This window comes from Rhinoderma darwinii, chromosome 1, assembly GCF_050947455.1.
Source record: "Rhinoderma darwinii isolate aRhiDar2 chromosome 1, aRhiDar2.hap1, whole genome shotgun sequence".
In the NCBI taxonomy this organism is placed as follows: Eukaryota; Metazoa; Chordata; class Amphibia; order Anura; family Rhinodermatidae; genus Rhinoderma; species Rhinoderma darwinii.
The window spans coordinates 348,231,936-348,248,075 of NC_134687.1; the positions used below are offsets into that span (position 1 = coordinate 348,231,936).

At 45.5% G+C, this 16,140-nt stretch overlaps 1 protein-coding gene across 14 annotated transcripts in view; it reads left to right on the forward strand.

Annotated features, from left to right (window-relative positions):
* Positions 1 to 16,140, forward strand: part of ELAVL2 (ELAV like RNA binding protein 2) — a 193,455-nt gene that overhangs the window by 164,278 nt on the left and 13,037 nt on the right. The gene's annotated exons all lie outside the window — the stretch shown is intronic.

The following is a 16,140-nucleotide window of genomic DNA, read 5'->3' on the forward strand; positions in this document are numbered from 1 at the left end:
TTTGATTACTTATCAAATTTTTGTGAAGGCAGGATGAACAGAAAACGGCAATACTGGCTTTATTTAATTTTTTACAGTGTTCACCGTGTGGGTTAAATAAAGTAATTGTTTTATAGTTGGGGTTGTTACAGACGCGGTGATACCAAATATGTGTAACTTCTTTTTTTTCATAATAAACCCACTTTTTTCCCTTACTAAATTCTTTTTCATATTTTTTTTACTTGGGACTTTTATTTATTACAAATTTCATTAACTACATTTTTTTTTAGAGTTTTTTCTTTTTTAGTCCCACTAGGGGACTTCACTATGCGATCATTTGATCGCTTTTATGATACACTGCATTACTTCTGTACTACAGCGTATTATGCCTGTCCGTGTAAAACTGACAGACATGGCCTAACAGGCGCTCGGTAAATGCACACCTGAGAGCCTTTGTTAGGACCCGAGCTGCCATTAAAACAATCGACACCCCGCGATAGCATCGCGGGGTGAGAGAGGGGTATTTATTCTTATAAAATGTTAGTACATTATAGGGTTATTCCCACCATGATATTCATGGCATATCCACGGTACATGGCAAAAATGTCGCATGGGTGCAGGTATTAGAGCTGGAACACGCATCTATCAATGCACACTCCGCCTTGATGCCGCGGCCGTCTCACCAAGTGGGACTAGAGTGGTGCGATCCCCTTTCTGGAGATATGTACAGGTCCTAGACATGTCTAAGGTGGGCATACCCCTTTAGTTGTAATTACTAGCAAAATAACGTGTATACCCAAGTAAGAAATATTACTTACTACACTTTAAAAGTACATGGATTGTTTATTTTTTTTCTTATGCAACCGCACGATGTAATTTTTCTAAGTGAACACATTGCTTTAAGTATGGGGTTTTCCAAAGTATCAAAGATAAATGTTTCGATTACATTATTGGTCTTGATTCTGTTTACTAGTGCACCTCACCCTAAGGCTACATTCACACCACCGTGAAAAACGGCTGTGCGACGGCCGATTTTTTTTGAACGGCCGTTTTCAGACGATGTTCTATAGTTGTATTCACTCTGCCCTTTTTTATTGTGAATATTGGCCGTCAAATAATAGAACATGTCCTATTTTTGGCCGTTTTTACGGCCAGACGGCCCCATAGAAGTCAATGGATCCGTTTTTAACTGCTGTCTATACATGTAACAACCGTTAAAAACGGATCTGTGACGTGGGGGTTCAAGAGGCAAGGATGGTTCTCTTGCTGGCTATCGGCGGCGCGATGACACATACTCACCGATGCAGCACTGTCCTCTTCAGGTGTGATCTCTATTCTCATGGGTTTTGCGAAGGCGATGAGATGACGTCATCGCGCCACCTTCGCAGAACCCGTGAAGACTAGAGACCACACGTGAAGTAGACGGCACTGCATCGGTGAGTATGTAGGGCATTTAGGCCGAATTAAATGTCAGGTATTGTTGCGCTCACTACAAGGGTAGTGTGGTGCTAGTATAGGGGGCATTGTTGTCAACTGCAGCGAATTTTCCAGGACTGTCCTGAATTTACAGGGACCGTGTAATGACGGGGTAGGTAGACAGACAGGTGAGCCCTAATCTACCCGCCACTCAGTCCCTGCCTACTTGTACGGCCCACAACTGGGCGACGGTCCCTACGCTCAATATGTGTACGACAGACAAGGGTACACAGAAGCTAAGGGAAATGGGGCAGTTGCCCACGGCAACACCGTGAGCAACAGGAGTAGTGAACGAGCCGAGTCAAACCAGGAGTGTACGAGGTACCAAACGCAGAGCAGGAGCGTAGTCCGTAAAACCAGGGTCAAAATGAAGCCAGGTCAATAATAATAGCAGGAGCAGCAGAGCCAGGAAAGAATCACAGGCAAAGACAAGCAGGAAATTAAGGTATAAATAGGCAGAGGGCGGCAGCTAGAACAGTCTGGCTAGGCTGTGATAGGTTCTCCCACTCCTGAGCCTACCAGCCTGAGTGGTAGCAGATCGAGTCACGCTATCCAACCTAGGAGCAGGTGCAGACTGATTAACCACAGGCGTCGACACAGAAGCTGTGTCTGGCAGATCCTTTACAGACCGTCCCGGAAGATTACTACAGGGAGGGGGGGTGCTTTCTCCGGAGAGGTGTGTGTGCCATCATCTACAGGGGGTCTGTGTGCCATCGTATACAGCGGGTCTGTGTGCCATCGTCTACAAGGGGGCTGTGTGCCCCATCATCTACCAGGGGGGCTGTGTGCCCCATCATCTACCAGGGGGGCTGTGTGCCCCATCATCTACCAGGGGGGCTGTGTGCCCCATCATCTACCAGGGGGGCTATGTGCCCCATCATCTACCAGGGGGGCTGTGTGCCCCATCATCTACCAGGGGGGCTGTGTGCCCCATCATCTACCAGGGGGGCTGTGTGCCCCATCATCTACCAGGGGGGCTGTGTGCCCCATCATCTACCAGGGGGGCTGTGTGCGCCATCATCTACAGGGGCTCTGTGAAACAATCATGACTATGACCTTCCTTTGGGTGTTTTCAGTGGGCCAAAAAAAGCCTGACATTAAATTCATCAGTTTTTTTTAACGCCCATGCAAAACTGATGTCAAACGGCCATTAAAAACAGACTGGAAATGGATGACATTTTGGAGACACACTGATGCCAAATGGCCATGAAAAACTGGTAGTTGATCAGTATTTAATGGCCATAAAAAAAATCGGTAGCAGAATGCCTCCAAACATCTGCCCATTGATTTCAATGTGAAAAACGGCATTCTGTTCCGACGGGCCGTTTTTTTTTGTTACGTGGCCGCTTAAAGAAACGCCCACGAAAAAGAAGTGCATGTCACTTCTTGAGCCGTTTTTGGAGCAGTTTTTCATTGACTATAGAAAAACTGCTCCAATAACGGCCGTGAAAAACGCGAGTTGCTAAAAAAAAAAAGGTTGAAAATCAGGAGCTGTTTTCCCTTGAAAACAGCTCCGTGTTTTCAGACGTTTTTGATTTTGTGTGCGCACATACCCGAATACTTACGCTCCAGAATAGTCATAGCCCTTAATACATTTTATGCAACCATATGAGACCATTTTCAATACAGTTCAATGCATTTTAAGGACCTGGGCTGTGGTCACTATAAAATGTAATCCCCCCCCCCCCTTGTTAGGTAAAAAATGCTATGATTTAATTTCATAATATATCTTGATAGGGCTGTATCTTTGTTTCTGTTACAGCACTCCAAGTCGACTTCATAGACATAGTTTATGTGGGTCAAATCTGGGGATAGAGTCCCTTTAACTCTTACAGCGGACCTGTCACCTCTCCTGACGTCTTGTTTTAGTAAATATTAGTACTCTTAAAATGATGGAATTTTATGAGCCTCGTATTTTAGAAATTTGCGTTGTACTGTTCCGCTGTTGTTCCTCCTCCAAATGAATGAATAATTGACACTTGAGTGGGGCGTTCCTACACAGACTGACACTGTCCAGTAAGTGCTGAAACAGACTGTAAGGACCCACCCCTTTGAAAAGGGTAATGGTAACACCAGTTGTCTATATTCATGAATTTCTAGAAGGAATAATAGGGGAATGCTACAACACTTCGTTTTAGGCCTCATTTACACGAGCGTAATATACGCGCGTGCTTTTCGCGCGTGTCGTACGCACCTATATTAGTCTATGGGGCAGTGTAGACGATGCGTGAATTTTGCGCAGCGCGAGTGCGTTGCGTAAAACATGACATGTTCTATAATCGTGCGTTTTTCGCGCATCACGCACCCATTGAAGTCAATGGGTGCGTGAAAACCACGCATGCCGCACGGAAGCACTTCCGTGCGAACTGCGTGATTCGCGCAAGAGCTGTCAAAAGGATGAATGTAAACAGAAAAGCACCACGTGCTTTTCTGTTTACAAACATCCAAACGGAGTGTCAAATTAGAGATGAGCGCACCGAACTTCACCGGGTTCGGCCGAACTCGTTTTGACCGAACCTGGCAAAAAATGTTCGGGTACGCGACGGCAGGAGACAGTCACTGTCCACGGTGCTGAAAGAGTTAAACTGGTTCAGCACCATGGACAGTGACTTACGATCACAATATACATATACGTGTAAAAAAAACAAGAGGTTCTGACTTACCGATAACTCCCGGGTTCTTCCTCCAGTCTGACCTCCCGGGATGACAATTCAGTCCAAGTGACAGCTGCAGCCAAGCACAGCCTGCAGCCAATCACAGGCTGCAGCGGTCTCATGGACTGCCGCGTCATCCTGGGAGGTGGGGCCGGATGACAAGAGAGGGACGCGTCACCAAGGCAACGGCCGGGAGACCGGACTGGAGGAAGCAGGAAGTTCATGGTAAGTATGAACGTCTTTTTTTGATTCACAGGTTGGTGTATATTGTGCTCGGAACTCACTGTCGAGGGTGCTGAAAGAGTTACTGCCGATCAGTTAGCTCTTTCAGCACCTTGGACAGTGACGGGCGTCGACTAGCCTCATCTCTATGATGGCGGCTGCGCGAAAATCACGCAGCCGCGCATCATACACGGATGACACACGGAGCTGTCAAATGCCTTTTGCGCGCGCAAAAGGCACACGCTCGTGTAAATCAGGCCTTAAGAGAATATTCTCCCAAATTTTTTTGTGGGGAAGAAATAGATATGTCGCGAGAGGTAACAGGTCCTCTTTAACACCGCTGAATAGGTGCTGTGGAAACAATTTCAAACATCCTCGTGATTATTATGGTTATAAAATATTTTCTTGTTTGTTACATGGGGACACAGACCGTGGGTATATGCTCTTGCCACTAGAAGGCTCAACTGTAAGAAATAAGTGACTCCTACAGGATATACACTGCCCACAGATACTGAACTTTTCAGTCTTAGCGTCGTAAAAGGCAGACAACAGCAGTGTCTATATCAAGAATTTTTCTTTCTTTTATTTTATTAGTTTTATAAGATGATCTAGTGGCACAGTTTTGACTTTGTCTCCCTGTGGTACCCTTTTGGCGGGTGCACGGTGTACTATTCAAATGCGCTGCTGTCCAACCTGCTTATGAAGTTAAGTGGGACAAGAGCGCCAGCTCGTCTGTCGCCCTCCAGCCTCAGGAACTACACGACACCCTTCCCTTCCCCGGGCTTTTTCTTGTGTGCTATAGTGGTTTGCTGGACCGGCCTATTCCCTGGAACGCACAACTAGACTCCTTGGCACTTTTAGAACTAGTAACGCTATTTTTTTCACGATGACTGGCACCATTACACCAGTGGCACCATTTTGCGATTCACTGCACAGGCAGGGGACAGGCCCTTCACTCTTTCCACCAAAAGCGCTCCAGCATGCTTTTTTTCCTCTAGCCCCACATGGGGAATCAATTCTCTTTCCTGATTGGCCGGTCTACTCACATGAGTTAGCGGCTAATAACATCGATCCGTGGGCGGGGCTTAAGTGTTCCCTTCTGCTCTTTTCCATTTTGACAGCTGCTACTGGGGACACAGGACCTCCTGAACAGAGCTGCTGCCTTTTTGCCTTTAGGAAAGACACCAGACACCTTGGAATCGGGTAGGATCACCCCCTACAGGTGCTCTAGTCTGCAGTCACTGAGCTTGGCTCTCTGTAGGAATGTCCTTCTCCTAATAGAGCTAGACTCAGGCAGTGTAATATTCTCTCTATGCCCTTTGCCCAATCTTCACATCTGTCTCGGTTAGCAGAGCTATTCCTGAATGGGCACACAAACTCTGTCATGGCCTGCTCTCAGGTACTCCTCCGGATTTGTTTCACCTTCTCTCCAGTGCATTCCAGTATATCTGTGAAGCTGCCCGACTGGTGGCACGGGCCTCTGCTGCTTGTCGCTATTCGCAGGAATACTTGACTCAAGGCTTGGTCTGCTGACTCCAAGTGCTCCCTGACTTCTCTCCCCTTTTGCAGGTTCTTGTCTCTTTAGACCTAGATTAGACGAGATAATCTCAGAAAACACCTATTTTCCTCAAAATAGGCCTAACTCTCTACGCCGTTAAAAAAGGCGGGTCTGTTTTTTCAGACCTTTTGTGGGTTCTCCAAAGCTACATTATCTAGGCCACAGCCACAGCAGGATCAAAAGGCCAGACCGTGGACATCAAGGACACGTATTTGCACGTCCCTATCTGCTTTATGCACCTGCGCTTTGCGGTACTGTCCCAACATTACCAGTTTGTGGCCCTGCCATTCGGCCTGGCCACGGCGCAGAGTGTCTCTACGAAGGTTCTCTGTGTCGTTATAGCACTCCTTCGCACCAGTGGATTGTCGGTCACCTCGTACCTGGACGACCTTCTGATTAAGTCTCCCTCCAGGGAGGACAAGACTACGTCTTTCCAGATCACTCTGGAAACGGAGTCGATTGGATCATCAAGCGATCCAAGTCTTACCTGTCTCCATCCCAGCAGATCGTGTTCTTGGCGGTCGCATTCGACACTCGCTCGGCAGGGCTTTTCTTTCCTCCGTAGCATCTTTTGATTCTTCAGGACGTGGCCCGTTCATTAGACAGCTGTGCCGACTTCACTCCGCCTCTGCATGCTGGTTCTGTGAACCATGTTGGACTCCGTCGAGACCATTCCCTCTGCATGTTCTCTACAGCGGGTGATCTGAAGTTTGTCCTTCTCCTCTCCGTCCATCTCTCGCTTTGGTGGTGGATCACTTCCCCGGGGGCGCTCCTTCCTCCAGCTGAACTGTCTAATCCTTTTCACAGATGCCAGTCTCGAGATTTGGGGGCACCTTTCAAAACGCCACGGCTCAGGGACTGTGGTCTCCACAGGAATATTCCCTTCTTATCAATCTGTTGGAATTGAGCCATTTTTCTGTGCCTTCTTCACTGGACATTGTCACTCTCCAGACAACCGCTGCGGGTTCAAACTGACAATGCCACGGCTTAACTAAATCACCAGGTTGGCACGCGCAGCGTCACAGTAATGGCCAAGCTTCCAAGATCCTGGTCTGGACGGAAACTCACGTTCTGGCTCTCACAGCGGTTCACATTCCTGGGTTGACAATTGGGTCGCAGACTTTCTCAGTCACAAAACGGTGGATACCGGGGAGTGGTCACGTCACCAAGATTTCTTAGACAAAATTTGTCTCAGGTGGGGTCGTCCAGACGTGGACCTAATAGTCTTCAGGTTCAGTCGACAGGTCCCTTGCTTCGTCGCCCGAGATCCGAAGTTCTGCGCCGTGGAAGCTCTTGTAGCACCATGGTCTGACTTCAGCCTCCTGTATATCTTCCCTTCTCTGCTTTTCCTGCCGCGACTCCTCCGGAAGCTCAGGGGAGAAGTTATTCTGGTAGCTCCGGATTGGCCGCGCCACTGTTGGAATGTGGACCTCGTGGCCCAGTTGGCTGACATACCGTGTTCCTTACCTCTCCGTCCCGACCTTATCTCTCAGGGATCTCTCTTCCACCAGAACTTTAAGGTCGCTATGCTTAACAGGATGGCAGTTCTGAGGGCTCATGGTTTTTCGTAAAATGTTATCTTCACTATGCTTAAGGCTAGGAAGCCTTCTTCAGTCTCATTTACCATCATACATAGGAGGCCTACCTTCGTTGGTGTGAGGATCGCAGGCTCCCCCCCACCTTAAGTTTTTCCTTGTCCAGAATTCTCCTTTTTGCAAAGAGGTCTGGATCACAGTGTTGCACTACGCTCCCAGGTGTCTGCTCTTTCAAACTTGTTCGGTCACCCGTTGGTGCCTACAGCTGACGTTAAGACTTTTTTTTGCAGGGGATGGCTCATGCGGCCGCCCCCCCTTATTGTTATCCGATCCCCTCTTGGGATCTGAATTTGGTCCTAGATGTCTTACAATATACACCTTTTGAACCCTTAGGAGAGATCTCTCCATTTTCTGTCCTGGAAGGTTGTTTTTCTGTTTGTGGTGACCTCCATCCGGAGGGTCTCAAAGCTGGCGGCTCTCGTGACGTTCTCAGTTTGACTCTTAACCAAGACAAGGCGGTACTCTGCTTTTGGCGACTTCGCATGGGAAGAAGATTTCTTCCTAGCTTCAATAGACTTAGAGTTTTGTACACTAGAATTCCCCATGACAAGAGGGTCGAGTCAGTAAGACTGGTCTTAGCAAATGCTGAAAATTGTAAACTAGATTAATTTAGTTTGCGATGCTTTGGATTTCATCCTGAAACACAATGCCTTCAAATTTAATGATGACTGGTACATCCAGAATAATGGTATCGCAATGGGGACTCCAGTTGCTTGCATGTTTGCAAATATCTTTTTAGGAGTGTTTGAAGATAAATACATTCTAACCCATCTGAACCCCTTTTTGAGAGTGAGAAAACAATTTTTAAGGTTCGTGGATGCTATTTTTATTATATGGTCAGGTGCGGAACAGTTTTCTAAATTTTGTGGGTTATTTAACCCCTTCACGACACTTGACGTATCCATACGTCATAGCCGGGTAGGGGAAGTATGGAACGGGCTCTTGGAGCTCTTTACAGTAACAAGTTAAGCTCGAGCGCGATCCCGCTAGTTTAACCCGTTAAATGCCGCGGTCAATAGGGACCACAGCATTTAAATCGTTAGAAAGAGTCGGCGATCCCCTCTAGTAGCTCATCGCGCCCCCCGCAATGCAATCGCGGGTTGGCGATGGTTGCTATGGCTGCCTGGGGGCCTAATGAACCAGTTTGGCCATCTTTGTGCTCCGACTAATAGAAGCCTGTCAGAAAGACGATATACTGCAATACATTAGTATTGCAGTATATAGTGCAAGCGATCCAACTATTGTGGGTTGAAGTCCCCTTGGGGTACTAATAAAAAAGAAAAGTAAAAATTCGTAAAATAAATTTATTTTTTATGTAAAAATTTTTTATAATAATTAAAAGTTAAAAATAAAAACCTTTTCCCATTTTCCCCCTAGAGCTTAGTAAAAAAATAAACATAATTGGTATCGCCGCATCCGTACAAGTCTGAACTATTATAATATATCATTATTTAACCCGCACGGTGCACGCCGTAAAAAATATAAACTTGTAAATGCCAGAATCACTATTTTTTTGGTCATCTCCCACAAAAAAATGTAATAAAAAGTGATCAAAACGTTGCATGTACCACGCGCCTACCTCTAAGTCTGATGGCACGTGGGGTGATACGGCAGTGAGCGTGCGCTCCGCCTATAATTTCCCCCTGTGATTTGTTCCAGCTGACTGCTACTTAGCTGCGGAATGTCGTTGGCTGGGCAGTGGGGTTTTCCGTTCTGCGCATGTGCAGTGGGGGAGACCCCGTCACTGCATCAGCTCACTTCCGTGCTGACACACAGAGTCAGATCTGTTAATAGGTCGATTTACTGGGCACTGTCCCTTGCTTTTAGTTTGTTTGTTAACCACTATGGCGATTGCGCTGGTTTGCTTATTTAAGCACGCCACTGATGCCATGATTTTAGGTCAGAACAAGCGCTGTGCAGCGCGAAACAGGCTGTAACCTCCGAGTTCTCTGCATTGTTCTCCCTTGAAAGCTACCTTGTGCTAAAATAAAGAAGAATTTAGCCATTCTGTGTGAGTACCACTTTTTTCAATCCTTCCTTTTGCTGTTTTAACAGGTGCTCTGCACGGTGCCCTTTTTTTTTGTCTAAAGTTGTTTTGGCCTGCCGCATGAATGAGGATATTGTCTCGCTGTCTTTTTGTCCTCCTCTGTCGTCCGAGGGAGCGTTCCCTCAACCTGGATATCGTCCGCACCCTGCGGACTTACCGTTCTATCTGCTTCCTTTCGGCAGTCGTACTACATGTTCATCCTACCGTAGGGTCTCAGGAAGGGTTTGGCGGCCTCCAAGGCCACCATTGCTCGGTGGATTCGAATGATCGTTCGCGAGGCTGATAAGAGTACGGGGAAAGGTTCAAATGTGCAAGGTGGCCACGTGGTCTTCCTTGTACTCTTTTGTCAAGTTCTACCGGGTGCACACATTTTGCTTCTGCAGACGCTTCCCTAGGTCGCAAGGTTTTGCAGCTGGCCATGTCCTGTATTCTGTTCCCACCTCTGGGGATTGCTTTAGGATGTCCTAGGGTCTGTGTCCCCTGGTGTGGGGAAAACAAATGCCAGCAAAAGATTATATTGGTTCTGCACAAAGCCCAGCAAATGTGGATGTATATTTGCAGTGGGTGGTCCTGAAATGGTTAAATAAACCTTGTTGAAGACCTAAGGACACTGCATGTGGTCCTTGCTGTCAGTTTACCCTGAGTCTTTAGGAACTATTAATTAGGGAGCCTAGAAAAGTTCTTAGAGTTATTGCAGGACTCCCTCTGAGTCATGTGACCACGGCTGTCCCTGGCACCCGGCATTACTTTGTTCAGACGGAATCGGTAGGTGGCCGTCTACACCCAATATTTGTTAGGTGGCTGTTCTAATCCCTAGAACGAAAACAGTTTGCGGGTCATAGATTCCTGCAAACTGTACTTTATCACCTGCAGTCACGTACTGTATCAGGTACAGGGTCTGGCTCACCACATATTAGAGTTGCAGAGTCTCTCACCAGCTGCAGTCATCCCACATATATATGACTAGGAGACGGGCATTAAAGGGGTTTTCCAGTCCCAAGAAATGTAAGGCCTATCAGGATAGAACATCAATACCTGATTGGTGGGGTTCTGACTCCAGGCATCCCTGTTTCCCCTTAATTACTGTCACTGCTAGTACTGTGAATAGCTGACAGACTTGTAGCAGCGGTTCACAGTATTCGCCTTCCCTATTCACTTCAAGGAGAGAAGGTTGTAATACTGTGAACCGCCGCTACAAGTGTGTGTGCTATTCACAGTACGTGCGAATAAGGAATGAAGAGGAAGCCTCGCTCGTTAGAGCGCTGCGGTTCCAATAAACAGCTGATTGGCGAGAGTCAGACCCAAACCGATCAGGTATTGATTGCCTGAGTATAGGCCATAAATTCCTTAGGCGTTTTTAAGAGAAATTGTTATAATTAAACAATTATGTAGCTATATCCATGAAGACCATCAGTATACAGTTGCAAGAAAAAGCTAACAATTTTGAATTACCTGGATTTCTGCATTGATTACAAATAAAATGTGGTCTGATTGTTAGTTTTGTCACAATTCTAAACAAACCGTAAATACTGGAGTACGGATGTTTTATATAGCACCCCATTTAACCGCATTGCAATGACCCGGACACGTTTTGAAATAATTCTGAAATGTTTGCATTATAATGATAATGCACAGTGCGCGCCACGTGATGACCCCACATCTGACCGCCTATTCAAAATCAGGTCAGTCATTGATAATTTCTTCACCAAGTTTCAAGAATCTAAGGCTGGGTTCACACACACTATTTACGGACGTAATTCGGGCGTTTTAGCCCCGAATTACGTCCGAAAATACGGCTCAAAAGCGTCGGCAAACATCTGCCCATTCATTTGAATGGGTCTTACGATGTTCTTTGCCGACGGTAATTTTTTTTACGCGCCGCTGTCAAAAGGCGGCGCGTAAAAAAGACGCCCGCGTCAAAGAAGTGCCTGTCACTTCTTCAGACGTAAATGGAGCCGTTTTCCATGGACTCCATGGAAAAACCGCTCAATTACGTCCGTAATGGACGCAGCGAAAGACGCCTGCACATGCCGTTACGGCTGAAGTTACGGTGCTGTTTTCTCCTGAAAACGGCACCGTAATTTCAGCCGTAACGGACGCTGCCATGTGAACATACCCTTACACTCCCGAAAAGAACATTGCAATAGACGAGTCCCTTGTACATTTTATGGGGAGACTAAAATTCGGCCAATACTTGCCAAGCAAGAGGGCGAGGTACGGAATTAAAATGTACAAGCTGTGCGAGAGTACCTCAGGGTACACCTACAGGTTTAGGGTTTATGAAGGGAAGGACTCCAGGATAGAACCTCCAGAATGCCCCCCTGTCCTGGGAGTTAGTGGGAAAATAGTGTGGGATTTGATGCACCCACTGTTGGACCAGGGTTACCACCTTTACGTGGATAACTTCTACACCGGTATCCCACTATTTAACTGCCTCTCCAACAGAAGTACTGCAGCATGCGGCACCGTGCGCAAAAACCAGAGACGCCTCTCTAAAACACTGATAGGGCAAACAATAAGGGAGAAAGCAGGTCACTAAACAGCGGGAACATGTTGCTGGTCAAGTATAAGGACAAGAGGGATGTCCTTATGTTGACCACAATACACGGTAGCGGTACCTGTCCGAGGTAGCACTACACTGACCCCCAAGCCGGATTGCATCCTGGGCTGCAATAAGTACATGGGAGGGGTTGATCTCTCTGATCAATTACTAAAGCCATACAGTGCCGTGCAGAAAAGAAGGGTGTGGTACAAAAAGCTGGCCGTGCACATGGTACAGGTGGCATTGTATAACGCTTACGTGCTATAGCAATGTGCAGGCCGGACAGGGACATTCCTTTATTTTCAAGAGGTGATTATCAAGGCCTTTATATTTGGGAACCAGGAAGTGGAGGGCCCCAGTGCTTCTAGAAGCGATGGTCCACGTATTGTACCAGGACAACACTTTCCCAGCGAAATCCCCTCCACTGGTAAAAAGGGAATCACCCAAAAAAGGTGCAAAGTGCGTTACAAAAGGGGGAGAAGAAAAGACACCATTTATCATTGCGAAACCTGCCCAGACAAACCTGGCCTGTGTATGAAAGAGTGCTTCAAAGTTTATCACACATCCATGGATTTTTAATTGGATCATTTATTTAAATGCTCACTATACCCCTAAATAATTTCCTTGAGTGGCGTAGTTTCCCAAAAGGGTTCAATTTTGGGGATTTCCAATGTTTTGTCCCCTCAGGGGCTTTGCAAATGCGACATGGCCTCCGCAAACCATTCCAGCTAAATTTCAGCTCCAAATGGCGCTCTTTCCCTTCTCAACCCTGCCGTGTGTCCAAACAGCCATTTAAGGCCACACATGGGGCACTGTTTTACTCGGTAGAAATTGCTTTACAAATGTTGTGGAGCTTTTTCTCCTTTTAGTCCTTGTGGAAATGAAAAACAATTGCTAAACCTACATTTTATTTGAAAAAATTTTCATTTTCACAGCCTACTTCCAATAATTTCTGCAAAAAACCTGCAGGGTCAAAATGCTTACTATACCCTAAATAAATTACTTGAGGGCTTTAGTTTCACAAATAGGGTCACTTTTGGTGGATTTCCATTGTTGTGGCACCACAAGACCTCTTCAAACCTGACGTGTCTAAAATATATTCTAATAAAAAGGAGGCCCCAAAGTCCACTAGGTGCTCCTTTGCTTCTGAGGCTGGTGCTTCAGTCCATAAGCACGCTAGAGCCACATGTGGGATATTTCTTTAAAACTGCAGAACCTGGGCAATAAATATTAAGTTGCATTTCTCTGGTAAAAACCTTCTGTGTTAAAAAAAAAAAAAAAAAAAAAAAAAAAGATTAAAAATGAATTTCTTCCCCCAAAAAATTTAATTTGTACATTTCACCTCTACTTTGCTTTAATTCATGTGAAAATTCTAAAGGGTTAAGAAACGTTTGAGATGCTGTTTTTGAATACTTTGAGGGGAGCTGTTTTTAAAATGGGGTGACTTATTGGGGGTTTCTAATATATAAGGCCCTCAAAGCCACTTGACAACTGAACTCGAACCTGTAAAAATAGCCTTTTGAAATTTTCTTGAAAATGTGAGAAATTGCTGTAACGTCCTAGAAAAATAAAAGGATGTTCAAAAAACGATGCCAATCAAAAGTAGACATTAGGGCATGTTAGCGACTATTTTGTGTGGTATAACTGTCTGACTTACAAGCAGATACATTTAAATTTAGAAAAATGCACATATTTGAAATTTTTCGCAAAATTTGGGTGTTTTTCACAATTAAATACTGTGTTTATCGAGCAAATTTTGCCAGTAAAACAAAGTCCAGTGTGTCACGAGTAAACATTCTCAGAATCAATTGGATAGCTAGACGCATTCCGAAGTTATTACCACATAAAGTGAAACATGTCAGATTTGAAAAATGAGGCTCTGTCAGGAAGGTCAAAAGTGGGTGCAGCGGGAAGGGGTAGATCCTTCTTTTTTAATACAAAATCTCTAGCGATTGAAGTTTCCTTTGACCGTGGCCGTTTAATCTCTTAAATGCTGTTATTAATAGCGAACGCAGCATTTAAGTGGTTTACAAAGGGAGGGGACTGCCTCTGTCTCCCATCGGCGGCCCCCAAGTGCGATCACTGACCTCCGATGGGGTGCCACGACACAAAGGCCCCCAGGCCTGCCCTGGTTATATGCCTACTAGGCCGTGCCAGAGGCATGGCCTAATAGATTGCCTGTCAGTTTTACACTCACAGGCGATAATGGTTTGGTATACGAAGTATAACAAAGCAATACTAGTCCTTCTCGATGAATTAGAATATCATCAAAAAGTTAATTTATTTCAGTAATTCAATTCAAAAGGTTTAACTCCTATATTATATAGATTCAATACACACAGAGTGATCTATTTCCATCATTTTATTCCTTTTAATGTTGATGATTATAGTAAGCGTTATTGAAAACCCCAAAATTTAGTGTCTCAGAAAATTAGAATATTATAAAAGCCCAATTTCAAAAATGATTTTTAATACCAAAATGTAGGCCTACTGAAAAGTATGTACAGTATATGCCCTCAATACTTGGTCGGGGCTACTTTTGCATGAATTACTGCATCAATGCGGCGTGACATGGAGGCGATCAGCCTGTGGCAATGCTGAGGTGTTATGGAAGCTCAGGTTGCTTTGATAAGGGCATTCAGCTCGCTTGCATTGTTGGGTCTGGTGTCTCATCTTCCTCTTGACAATAACACATACATTCTCTATGGGGTTTAGGTCATGCGAGTTTGCTCGCCAATCAAGCGCAGTGATACTGTGGTTATTAAACCAGGTATTGGTACTTTTGGTAGTGTGGGCAGGTGCCAAGTCCTGCTGGAAAAAGAAATCAGGATCTCCATAAAGCTTCTCAGCGGAGGGAAGCATGAAGTGCTCTAAAATTTCCTGGTAGACTGCTGCGTTGAATCTGGACTTGATATAACACAGTGGCCAACACCAGCAGATGACATGGCTCCCCAAACCATCACTGACTGCGGAAACTTCACACTGGACCAGAAGCAACTTGGATTAATGCCTCTCCGCTCTTTCTTCAGACTCTGGGACCTTGATTTCCAAATGAAATGCAAAATTTACTTGCATCTGAAAACAGGACTTTGGACCACTGAGCAACAGTGTTGGTCCACTGTGTCAGACGACAAATCGAAACGCTGTGACTTTTGCGTTGACTTGCAAGGCCGATTAGAAGAGGACGCATTCGCTGACCGGCTGGTATTAAGCGATAAGGCTACCTTTCACCATAATGGAAAGGCCAATCGCCACAACGTTAGAATTTGGGGCTCAGAAAAACGATATGCTCTTATCGAGCACATGAGTGGCTCACCTAAAATAAACGTGTTCTGTGCAATGAGCAGGCGCAAAGTCTACGGTTCCTTTAGCTGAGGATACGGTCACTGGCCACGACTACCTGGACATGTTAAAGGAATGGCTTATGCTACAGACTACATTTGTCTGATCTTTCTCTATCAGCAGGATGGTGCACCTCCATATTTCATTGGGATGTTCGCCGATAACTACCGGAATTTTGGATCGGCTACGCCGGAAACAACGATTCCTGGCGTCCAGGATCACCAGTTCTAACACCCTGCAACTTCTTTCTGTGGGGCTACATCAAGGTATCTGCCCCCCCCCCCCCCCCCAGCTATAGGATCTGAATGACCTGAGACAATGAATCACTGAAGCGGTGGAGTCCATATCCAAAGATATGCTGGCAAGTGGCTGGACAAAACTGGACTACAGCCTAGACACCTGCCGTATTACCAATGGAAATCACTTTGTCGATTTATAGTTTATAGATAAAACGTAGTGTCTTTTCATGTTAATAAATTTGTGTTATGTTCTCTTGGTTATGAATACCGGGGCTATAGTTTTGCACCATCCTCTCTTAATCGCCATGTGTGTATATACACTACCGTTCAAAAGTTTGGGGTCACCCAGACAATTTTGTGTTTTCCATGAAAATGAGTTGCAAAATGACTAGAAAATATAGTCAAGACATTGACAAGGTTAGAAATAGTGATTTTTATTTGAAATAATAATTTTCTCCTTCAAACTTTGCTTTTGTCAATGAATGC